Here is a 13,038-nt window from a genome sequence, read left to right as displayed (position 1 = left end):
AACCAGGTTTGTCCCTGAAGTGTCAGTTTTGCAGTTGCAGCCTGACACTTCAGCTGTTAGTATGGCTTTAAAGCCGATCCGGGCCGGTTCTTATTGGGAGCAGCCAAAGAGCGGGGTGGGTGGCTGTTCCCCATGGTTCTAGGCCGGGTTTTGGCTGGCATATAAAAGCCCAGCCAGCACGTTCAGCTGGGGTGGCTTATCCTCCATGACAGAGAAGCTGTGGAGTCTGTGTCTTGAGAGCCGCATGCTGGGGAAACAGGCCTCCCCTTCCCCCCCTGTTCGTCCGCTCTTGGCCCCCCTGATTTCGGCGCCTTATATTATAATAAGCCGATTTGGTTATACTAGACGGAGACCCACCGTTTCGCTGGTGGCGGTTCTCTTCTCTCTGGCTGTGAGTGCATCCAATCAGAGCGCTCCTCCCTGGCTAAGGTGCGCTCTGAAAACATGTGACGCGTTTCGGCTTGAGGCACCCAAGTTAAATCCGGCAACAATCCATACCCCATAAATGTTAACTGTTTCTGCAGTCCTGTTCATTTGCAATGGAAAATTTTTACAGGATTCATTCCAGGCTAATTCTACATGGAAAAGCGAAATTATCCAAAAATAAATGACCATGGGGCTAATACTTGTGCAGATCTGGGCTAATTCAAACTGCACATCCACGGTACAAACCCAAGGGTCAGCCTCGGAGTTATGTCACAGACATACACAATCTATACATCCATTGGAGAGCAAAATGTGTGAACAGAGCCTAACATATATATACATAGATACATAATGAAAAAATGGAAGACAGACAACCTGTGTGAACTGATGTTACATCTTGTCCCTCACAAGCTAAGACCCTATCCTCTATAATCAGCAATGCATTCCCCAGGAATACCCCCCTCCCTTTTATACCTTCCTGTAGATAGAGATATGGTAATGAAATTGAGTAGACACTTCATAAACACTACGACCCCCATGGAGCTCACTTACCCTCCAGGGGTCACCCATTGTTACACTGAACATGCACAAGGCCTAAGAGAGCGGCTGCACTTAGGAGTGAGAGCTAAGAACAGATCATGAATGTGTGACCCACCTAAAAAGTTACAGTAACAAAGCCAAAAAACCTCTGACCATAGAAGGAAAAACTGTGATGCTACATGTCACATACAGACATATAGCAGATTCTTACTGCATACCTATCATCCCCATTTCCAGAGAGAGTCCTGCTAAGTTACTGGGCTGTGAAGATTATTTGATGGTTATATAAAATTATATAGGCCATGGATCCCAAGATGACAAACCATAGACACGATGCAATGAAGAAAAATAACATTTTTTGTTAGTTTTCTTGCATATGGTTCATATCTTCAAATGTTGTAACCACCAGAGGCAGACTTTGAAATGAAGGTGGGCCTGGAAAAGAACTAAAAGTGGCCCCATGTGGTAGGCAGGTCCAAATAGACAGAAGGTGTGGCAACACAAGTAAGCAGGACCAACACAAGTAGGCAGGGACAACACAAGTGGGCAGGGACAATAGAAGTAGACAGAGTCAACACAAGTAGGCAGGGTCAACACAAGCCGGCAGGGACATCCCAAATAGACAGGGAGTGGGCAGGGACAATAGAAGTAGACAGGGTCAACACAAGTAGGCAGGGACAACACAAGTAGGCGGGGACAACACAAATAGACAGGGACAACACAAGTAGACGAGGCAACACAAGTAGTCAGGGACAACACAAGTAGGCGGGGACAACACAAATAGGGAAAACAAGTAGATGAGGCAACACAAGTAGGCAGGGACAACACAAGTAGGTGGGGACAACACAAATAGACAGGGAAAACAAGTAGATGAGGAAACACAAGTAGGCAGGGACAACACAAGTAGGCGGGCACAACACAAATAGACAGGGACAACACAAGTAGACGAGGCAACACAAGTAGTCAGGGACAACACAAGTAGGCGGGGAGAACACAAATAGACAGGGAAAACAGAAGTAGATGAGGCAACACAAATAGACAGGGACAACACAAGTAGGCTGGGGCAACACAAGTAGGCAGGGACAACACAAGTAGGCGGGGACAACACAAATAGACAGGGACAACACAAGTAGGCTGGGGCAACACAAGTAGGCTGGGGCAACACAAGTAGGCAGGGAGAACACAAGGAAGCAGGGACAACACAAGGAGGCAGGACCAGCAATACCTTAGTGCAGCAAAAGATACCCCCCGGCAGAACCAAATACCACAATGCAGTACAAAATAGTGCCCCAACAGAACCAAATACCACGGTGCAGCACAGAATATTGCCACTCCCACTGCAGCATTCAACTGTATCACCTGCCTGAGGACAACAATACAGTTGAATTAAGGAAGGCACCTGCGGCCGCTGGTGCATAAGTACCTGATGTTCCTAGCATTAAATGGGTTTTTCCAAAATTTTGACACTGATGACCTAGTCTCAGGTGGGCCATCAGTATCTGATCGTTGGGGGTCTGTCCCCCGGGACCCCCGCTGATCAGCTGCTTGAGAAGGCAGCTTTACAAGTACAGTCCTGTACATTCATGGTATCCAGCAAGCCGCTATACAATGTACGGCGCTGTGTTTGGTAAACACCGAGAAGGCCACGGCGCTCACAGGAGCGCCGCTGCCTTCTCAAATATCTGATTGGCAGGGGTCACGGTGTTGGACCCCCACCAATCAGATACTGATGACATACCTGAAGATAGGTCATCAGTATCAAAATCTTAAAAAACCTTTAAATAATGCCATGAAAATGTTATTGGGAAGCAAAACAGTGTAGTGGCCGTGCAGGGGTACTGCGGCTCAGTTCCCTTTCATTTGAATAGGACAACAGTACTGCCACCATGAAAAGCATGTCTTTCAGCGCAGAATGGACCAATTATTCTCTGCAGGCATCTCACACAAGTCATGCAAACTACTAAAGTCAAGGCTCTTACCACTGCTTAAGGGAATTGTGTAAAACTGCAGCTGAGTCCAGGGCCTATTCCCATGGAACCCGATTTTACACTGAAATAAGTTCACTGCTACATAAGACATACAACAAATGGTTAATTTAAACAGCACCATGCAGACATGGGCATCTTTGTGATGTCTTGTAGCAGGTGTGTCTGGCATCAGTCCTCCACAGTGTCCTCACATCTGCACTAAACAAAGGCCCCGCAGAGAGAGCACCTGTTGTACTGCTCTGGAGGAGGTGCAGGGGGGTGACCATAGGCCTCCGGCTGTCCATCAGGCCGACACAAAAAGAGGCCTATTTGTCAGACTGATGAAGGGTGCTTCTTCATGAGTCTACTATTAACGCTTCGTGGCACTGTTGTGATGGCACTGTCTATGGGAGTTACCAGAATATCAATGAGACAGCAGGATTGTGCAATAAAGCGGGACAACCAGCATTGTTTTTCTCCATCCAACACATAACACCCTATGACTATTAGTTCATTATTAATGTACCTGCACAGCCATCATGCATTACACCAGCATACTTCCAGACACTTCCACAAGGTGGCGCTAGCAAGATGGCTCTCTTTTCTCCGGAGACAGCTTTTTGCGTACTGTTTTCCCATGGAGCATTGTCAATAAGTCCCCATATCATGGAGTAGTTCCAGTAAGTCTCCACTCATGACTGGTCACTTTAAAGGACATCTGTCAGCAGTTTTGTACCTGTGAAACTGACTGACCTGTTACATGTACACTTGGCAGCTGAAGACGTCTGTGTTGGTCCCATGTTCATATGTGTCCGCACTGCTGAGAGAAGTGATGTTTTGATATATGCAAATGAGCCTCTAGGAGCAACAGGGGTGTTACCATTACACCTAGAAGCTCCGGTTTCTTTACAACTGTCACGCCATCTGTACTTTGATTGAAGTCAGGAAAAGTCAGGGCCAGGCAGGATCACGCCTGCTTGGCACTGTCAATCAAAGTGCAGAGGGCGGAGCAGTTGCAGAGAGAGCAGAGCCTCCAGGTGTAACGGTAGCGCCTCATTGCTCCTAGAGGCTCATTTGCATATAATACAACTTAATTTTTCTCAGCCATATGGGGACATATGAACATGGGACCAACACTGATGTCTTCTGCTGCCACACACACATGTAACAGGTCAGCCAGTTTCATAGGTACAAATCTGCTGATGCCTTTTAGGGAGAGCCAGCAGCCAGCCAAAGTTCCCAACAAATCCCAAGATTTAAAAAATTCTGATCCGAATTAGAAAGGGGTTTGACTAAGACTACTTTCACACTTGCATTTTTACTGGATACAGCAGGGTTCAGCAAAACCGCTTCCGTTACTGATAATACAACCGTCTGCATCCGTTATGAATGGATCCGGTTGTATTATCTTTAACATAGCCAAGACGCATTTTCTTTTGTGGCAGATTGTGGCAGAGAAAGCAGATCCGTCCCCATTGACTTGCATTGGGGGTCATGTCGGATCCGTCTTGCTCCGCATCCCAGTACGGAAAGCAAACTATAACATGTTGCTGTTTGCTCTCCAGTATGGGAACGCAACTAAACGGAACGGAATGCATTTTGGAGCTTTGCGCTCTGTTCAGTTCAGTTTTGTCCCTAATATCAATGAATGGGGACAAAATGGAAGCGTGTTTTTCCGGTATTGAGTCCCTATGACGGATCTCAATACCGTAAAAGTAGCCTAAATGAGTCAAAACTAATTGCAAACCTTACCAAACTCTTGAACCCTACTCCTATGTTCTGAGGGCTCCCATACAACTGGAGCACTTCTTTCTCCTTAAGTTGGATGCAGTGGTCCGCCATCCCATCAGATGGACTGCACAGAAGACTTTGCTGTAGCAGTGTCTGCAAACCTAGAACAATTCTCTAAGGGGAGAGGTATACGCCGTATATTTCACTGCATAGGCATAGACTGGGCTTCATCGCAAAAAAAAATGTATACTGTACAATATACTTTTTTTTACTATATATCTTAGTATGGAAAAGAGTAGTCTACTAGGCTATTCAAAAGGGACAAATCGACACCAGCCATTGGCCACAATGTAAAAAAAAAAGCATATCCCACTGTCTATAGCACTCTCCTATACAGTAGAGAGAAGGTATGCCAACTGATGTCACCCCTGAAGGGGGCTAAACTGTACTATATTGGGCTCCGTCCGGTGATGGAGGCCTACGGCAATGTTGGGTTATGCACCAGGAGCTTTCCTGGCACATATGCCAAACACTGTGTGAAGAGAGCCTTTTGATCTCTGTCAGGTAAAAAAAAGCCTTACGGGTACGCTTGGCATGACCTCATGTCACTGCAGCCCATAGGCAAACGTGGTGAGATGGTAACCTCCAAACTCAACAGAGGGAACAAAGGCAGCGTTCTGCTTGGTATATCGACTCTCTGTCATATTCTGTAGCCCGCAGTGTCACATCTTCCAGATGCATTGCTGGGCGGTAATTCTGGAGGAGACTTCACGTGTCGCTCAATTACAGATGCATCCTAATGTAGGCCCATGTGCCATGCCCGGTTTACAATGTGTCACGGCCAGGAGAGGCAGTTCTGTTAGTGTTAGGGACCCATGTGCAGAAGCCACCTTGATGCCTGGTAGATGGGCCCGACACACGTTTGATCAAAAATGTGCACAAAGAGCTTCTATTCTTTTCATTTATAGTAGGTATTATACCACTTTAATTTAGTATAATCCCTACTCCCCAGTTTCATTGTTTGTATGTGAGATGTTGTGCTGCCATACCTTTTTTTGTTTGCTTTCTGCATGCTAGCTTTATGGATGTGCACCTGCGACTATGAATGTGCTAGTCTACATTTCCTTGTAGTACAATGGACCTCTTCTGGTCCTGATAGTTTAATGATAGACGCCCTGATCATAAGAAGTTCCTGGCATAAGAAAGGACATATCCTTTGTGAGACATTACGTTATATTGCAGCACTAACTCCCACAGTCTGCCTAACGCATTGCTGGGTATACTGGATACATGGCATATGACCAGTATTATCACATTATCTAGCATGTATCTAAGCACGACTATGTAAGAGTTTGCCCTATGCTCAGTGGAATTTAGCCATACTCTGAATTCCCTTCCAATACCCCTGCCCCTGTTCTCTGGCACCTGAAACCCCTCACTGATATCTGAACGTACCACTTCACTCTATTGTCCGTCTTCCTCCATTCCAGTTCACACAGCAAACAGCCATATCCCAACCATGGGGGCTATTTAACTATAGGTACGACTGCCTTATGTCTGCCTAGAAATGACATCTGGACTGTCCCAAAAGAGCTAACATTCTTGGCTTTTATATAATTTAGCGACATCTGTATTTGCTACAGCAATGATGTCCAAGATTTTACCTAAATTAGGCCAAGTAAACACCTTGCAGCTGCCAACATCATGTCGTGGGTGCGTCCCATGGAATCAGGAGGGCATATGTAAGAGCGGGGGGTCTACGAAGAAGAACTGTGTGGCCTTCTATTTACACAACGCATCCGTTCACCTTCCAGCTCAACTATATGGAGGACGAACCCAGGTTTATCCCATTATTAAAGCTGCCATCATGGTGGTACAAACCAGCCACTCACCAGCGCTGACTCATATAGCTCATAGTATCTAAGCTGGCTATGATCCACACATGGCTGCCCTATCCCTGACCACCTCCATCACCTTGCTGCCCTTCTTATACATAGCCCTCTGGGCACACAAGCACGGTATACATGGTTGCACATAACGCACCTATGTAGACGTGACGCTTGTGTATATTCGGTAGGCTATACACATGTCTGTACATGTCTAGTGACATGTTATCGCACTTACATTAATATCAGCTATTTAGTCACAGTGGCTTTTCCAGTGCTAGACCTCCTGATGAATGAGCCTAGTGCCATGATACGAGCTGTGCTGGTACCTCCTGCAATGACCTTTCATCCAACGCGATCAATACATTGGCTACAGTAGCGTCACCACACAAGGCACACTTAGAGACTCTGGGTGCATGGAGGAGCATGGCAATGTGAAGGATTCATATCTGAGCACTTATCTCCCGGGGAAATGTCTGGTAGTGAAGTAGTTAATACAGCATGCTCCCTATGGAAGCTTTGTGGTCTCTTATTATACTGTATGTTATATGAATACTACCGAAAGCATGGTGCTTCTTATACAAAGAGCCTGAGCTGTCCTGTCCTGGTCCAGGACTGGAATCCAAGCTTGGCATTCGAATGGTGTGACCGCTTTCACTGAAGAGTGCAGAATGCTAGAATTGGCCTCACCGACTTGCCAAAGACAAGACTTGTGCCCATGTTTACTGAGCGACTGTCAGAAGGGTCACAGAGCTGAACATGACAAGTGACAGGCGAGGGGCTTCAGGGCTGTGTTGACCATGGCACACCTTGAAAAAGTATGTGCGGCTGAATAGATATGAGGTGTGTCCGCTCACCCTGAGTGAACTAAACATACTACCATTTACATATTTCCTTTTCTCAGCCATAACCTGCAAAACAGAGAATTTACAAATACAGTAACTGTATTTCCTGACATGAGAAAACTGGGGAAAATCATGAAAAACCAACACAAATCATCAGAAGCACAGACTTGTCTTAGTCAGGCCCTGTGGTGCAGGCAAAGTGCAAGCACTGCCTGCTTTGCCAGGTTGGTGCCCTCAGCATCTCAATGGCCCAGTCACTCACATGAAAAAATACTCCCTCTGCTGGTAACATTTCAAACTGAGCACAGAGTGGATCAGACTATGCCAGGAAGTGGAAAACGCAGAAGATCCCAGGACATCAGGTGAGGTTTTGGAAGGGTTGAAGGTCCTGTGGATCTCTAGAAAGAAGATGCATTTTCAGAGATTTACTTTACAACAAGAGGCACATCAGAAGAGCAAGGAGCTGAGGTATCTGTCTGTGGTTCATGCCTTGCTCCACCATTCCCTTCTTCAAGGCAATGGAAAGGCATGGACACTTACTATGATATAAGCTTGTCATAAACAAACCACTATAAAGGCATAGTCTAGAAAAACAGGGGCCATGCCTGTTCTCCTATCACTACAGTGAAAATACAACCAAGTTCAGCCAACAGGACCTTCAGAAAACAGCATGTAGACATCTCGACAAGCCATCATCTGTTTTATTGCAGCAATCGCAACGTGCGAAGAAACATACAGCGCTGTCACAGTAAAGAGCGAGCTATAAAAGTACCTGGCACCACACGACAACACAAAGAGTATCATAGTCTACCTGTTACACTAGTGCCCGCTTCACAGGGCACCAACAGAGCACAGTGTGACATTAGGGTCATGCTTGGTTCACTGCAGGTTCTCAGAAAACATCTGCCAAATGTTTAAGTATTTGTAACGATGGTAAGAATTGCCATGACTGGCATCTACATAAGCCAATAAATGCAACCTGCCCAGGAGGCATCAGACCTATCCACTTCATGGACAATAACTAGGTGGTCGTAAAGCAGAGGAGGCATTTGGTGGTCCAGAAACCCAGGCTGTATGACAGGAATTATGTTCTAGTTTCCCATGTACAATGTGAGAGCACCACAACATTGACCCATGAGGTCCCCGCTGTAAAAGCGTCTCTTCTAATCTCGTCAAATGTCATCTACAGTGTCATCTATTACACACTGTCACCCTCTTTTACACTGCGTGCGCCAGAATCTGTCACCACAATCTCGCACTACTGCCTGCAGTAATACCCGAGTAAAATAATCACAATTTCTGATTTTCCTACTGCCCCCCCCCCCCCCCCCCCCCATTCCTCTGCTATCAGAACTAATAGCTTGGTTGAAATACATTGTTAGGACTGCTGTGCATACACGCAGGAGTCCTCTTCTCTATGATAGCACAGCAGTCCAGACAGTGGGGTAACCAGGAAATGATGACTCCTTATCTAGAGTACTTCCATGTATGACTGCAGATAACAGTCCAGATGGTGGTGACTGATATAATAGTACTATTATCCATGACAACAGTCTGTCTTCTGCGCCTTGGATATCTGGAACCTGGGAATGAAACTGACCATCCTCTTCATAGTCATGCAGTAGTTTTGTGGGCACCTCTGCGGGTAATGGAAGCAATTTGAGCCATTCCCTGCTATTTTCTGAAAAGTAGTTGGAAAGCTGAAGACTTCATAGGTAATGTTATCCAGACGACTGCTCATACGTAAAAACCCGAAATACTCCTGAATGTATGGAAGTTTCCGCCTGTTGTGTGTATCGTTACATGGTGTGAATGGGCCCTCACACATGGTAGGGCAAACATAACCCTTGGTGTATATAAGCATAGCCCACAAAACACGGAGGACACCACACACCTTATATGCCATACAGAAAATCATCTACATTGCACTAAGGGTTAAGAGTCTTGGAGAGAAGATCATCGTTTTGCAGTCACGCACCTACCTGCCATGGTGAGTATGTAGCAGTACATTTACAGTCTCTCACATGTGGTACTATCTAATGCAAATAGAGAAGGTCCCCATCCCCTCCATACTGAACCCCAGATCCAGACCAGCAGTGATGAGTTCCTCCACTCCATGTCTGATTATAGGACTACTAACCATGTCTTGGTGCAGACCACCAGGAAGCTCAGGACTGAAGGGTATAACCACCTACCCCATGTGTATAGAAGAGGTGAGTTGATCTCTGGGGGGAAGGAACCTAATCATGACATAAGGGGCTTCAAATGATAATTTCTCAATGAAAACCTCCAGGCCTGATAAGGAAAGTTCTTGACGGTGGCCGTGCTGAGAGCCTGTTTGCTCTCCAACATATCACCTGCAATCCACCATGCTTTGGAATGTACGCTACAGGCTGGCATCACCCTCACATACGCCGCCAGTATTTACAAGGCTGTGTTTGCTTTATAATCTGCTATTTGACTTCCTTCACTGGTGATTGGAAAGAACCAGGTGAAAGGCTAGTGCCAGGAGGCAGAGGGTGGTGGGTACCTGGGCATACTGGTCTGCCTACAAAGTGATGCCTGTATATAACCACCTCAACCGGTATATTCCTGGGGCATGCTGGTACCATCCATCAGTAGGACCTTTACCCATTAGAAGACCTATGAAATGTACCTGAGATAGGGATGCCCAGTGGGCACCGGAAGGCTGAGGTGAGTGATTACAGTCCAGGTCCAGCAAGCTCTTCTAGTCGTGACGGGCAAAGAGATCTTGCATCGGTCATGCCATGATGATTTCACAGCCAACCTTCAGGCCATGGATGGTGATTAGTAGTAATGGTGACTGACTTATGTGACACATAAAACATGAAGAGTGCATCTACAGGAGAAGGGGACTGTGTGCTAGGCAGGGTGGGATGCCCGTGGCACACGGTGCCAGTGTCACGCACCTTTCCCATAAATATTCTGTGTACATGCATGCACATTAGAAGTGAATTTATTCACCGCTCACCGGTGCAGCTCATCACTCCGCTTAATATTCTCATTTCAAATTTTTTCTTTTTTTGTGGGGAAGGGTAGGGAACTTGCTCAGCACCAGGCGGCTCTGGCGTCAAAATGTGCCCTGATGAGGCACGGCTGCGCCGGGTGAAGCATGCACGCTCTTAATAGATGCGTATCTCACACATCATTTACACCGAAAAATGGGAAGCCACATATTAATATAAAAGAGAAGTCACACAACGGAAAGCACCCTGAAGGTAGGGGGCTCTCCTATTAACCCCTTCCTTGAAGGACGCCGACAACGGGGATACACTTAATGGCCAGTATTTTGACAGAACCAACACCGAACCTCCTGTGGGCTACGGTAGCCAAGTTTTAATGTACGGATGCCCACATTATCATACCATCTGCCCAATACAGATGGCATGGGGTACAGGGCATTTGGGCATGCCTGTGGAGTTGGGCATCCAGAAGTGAGGTGACTGGTTACATAATGGGCAGTAATGGTCCTGATGATCGCACAGCACCTGCAGTGCACTATTACCCACAATCCAGCACGGAGCTGCTGACAGCTCTGCCCGCGGACTGATCACGGCTCACCCGGTGCCCGGGTAACGTGACACCCTGCAGGCATGCCCTGTACCCACCCTGTCAGCACTTGGACGGGCTCTCCTCACCTCATCACTGGCAGCCTCGCGGCGTCACGGGGTAATCCACATGGGAGCCGCCGAGGATCCTCCACAAGGTCCCGGTCTTCTCAGTATTCCTAAAGTATCTGGTCAGTCCGTCCTGTGCCCGGGTGCCCGCCTCATGCCCTCCTCCGCCCGTATATGTATGGCTTCTGCTCTGCTCCGCCGCCGAGCTGTACAGTAGCTTCTCTCCTGCTTCCTTCACATGCGAGGACAGAAACTCCCCCCATCCATATCCACACACAGTATCAGCAGCCACACTGCCTGCCAGAGCCTGCCCCCCTCCATTACCGTGCGCATCATTACCATACTGTCAGAGGGCAGCTTAACCCCTTCCTGCAACTACACATTGACTGGCTTCTGGTCGGTGGCAAAATGGCAGCGAATATGACACAGACATGAGGGAAACAAACATATGTACTCTATTGTGGTGATGGTTCCTGTCACAGGACTGCCCAGCCCTGGTCCATTATAGTGGCCTGAGGAAAGAAATTCTTCTGTGCCACATAATGTATCCAGAGGAAATGTTATATATATGTATGAGTATATATATATATATATATATATTCTAGGAAAAATGAGCGGCACTCCAGAAGTAAAAGTGGTGAACCCTTTATTCACACCAGTGGTGCAACGTTTCGGCTCAGATCGCGAGCCTTCCTCAAGGCTTGAGGAAGGCTCGCGATCTGAGCCGAAACGTTGCACCACTGGTGTGAATAAAGGGTTCACCACTTTTACTTCTGGAGTGCCGCTCATTTTTCCTAGAATATTCATCAGGGAAGTCAGTCCATTCCCTTTGGGACGTGCACCCGTTTTCTCACTTGGGAGCCAGTGCCGCCATTTTTCTTCATATATATATATATATATATATATATATATATATATATATACAAATAATATTCTCATAAACATACACCACACATCGCCATTCAGTTACGCAGTGATAAGTGGTGTTACATGGGCGCTGCTTATCTCTTCCTGCAGAAGTGGTCAGGACTTTTTTATGAAAGGATGAGGTGTTTCACCTCAAGCAGTTAAATAGCTGGCGGGAAGTATCCCTTTTCTCTTCAGTAGGAGGTTCTGCAGCAGCTGAGGTATTATATGCTGTCAGAACTCCATGGTGACTGAGTATGGTACATTAAGACCTCGTTTAGACGGACAGATTTACATTTGCGTCCCATTTTTTTATTTCATATGCCCATATACTTGAGTGACGGAAAACGGACAAGAATAGAGCATGCTGGGAGCCTCTATGCATGCTCATATGGAAAAACGGACGTGTGAATTGAACCATTGACTTTAATGGGTTTGTGTGCTGCCCATTCATACCCAGAAAGTTGAGGAGCCATATATATGAGATACCTCCATGTTATAACTACCAGGCTATTATACTGCACATTTATATAGCTGCGTTGGTAGATTATAGACTGCGGCGTGGGGGTCATGTGGTCTGACACTGGTTTGGCTTATCATGTACATTGTAGTCCCCTTCAGTATATTGCGTGGAGGTCCTGACATCCATGTTCTGTGCCCTGTAGATAGTATGGCACACAGCAGGCATGATTGTGGTGTGATGCCAGTCTCCTGTCACTCAGGGGCCGTGCTGTTGGCCACCACATCTGTGATATGTTCTGCGTTCTTATAGTTATTTCTGTATTTTGCCCGATTAATGCCAGCCACCGTCTGTGAAGTGCCGGTCCATGCCCATGTGGAGGATGCAGATCGTCGCTTTGATGTTGTGTGAAGGAGATGCTATATATAGGAAATCCAGGCGGTCACATCAATTCTCACTGTCGTGATAGCTCGCTTCAACTTGAAAGCACGAAATTAACTAGGAGGTTGTAACCCTTGCAGTGCTGGGAATCCAGCATCTTGGCTGTGGAGGAGAGGTATAGCAGTGCTAGACAGGAGGTCGGCTTTACCTGCGAATCTTCTAAAGACGAGCAAATATGTAATAACTCTCTCTTCCGTT

General features: G+C 46.6%; 1 protein-coding gene across 2 annotated transcripts in view; it reads right to left on the bottom strand.

Annotated features, from left to right (window-relative positions):
* PLXNA2 (plexin A2) overlaps nucleotides 1-11,302 on the bottom strand; it is a 295,441-nt gene extending 284,139 nt beyond the window's left edge. The window contains exon 1 of one of the 2 annotated variants that reach the window (XM_044288340.1): nucleotides 11,025-11,302. The gene's annotated coding sequence lies outside the window, so the exon portion shown is untranslated. The remainder of the gene's footprint in view (nucleotides 1-11,024) is intronic. The other variant, XM_044288339.1, reaches the window with a different exon arrangement.
* Between the last annotated feature and the right edge of the window lie 1,736 nt (nucleotides 11,303-13,038).

This window comes from Bufo gargarizans, chromosome 3 (assembly GCF_014858855.1).
Source record: "Bufo gargarizans isolate SCDJY-AF-19 chromosome 3, ASM1485885v1, whole genome shotgun sequence".
Classification (NCBI taxonomy): Eukaryota; Metazoa; Chordata; class Amphibia; order Anura; family Bufonidae; genus Bufo; species Bufo gargarizans.
Note: the sequence above shows the minus strand (reverse complement) of the source record. Positions and strands in the feature narration are given on the sequence as shown.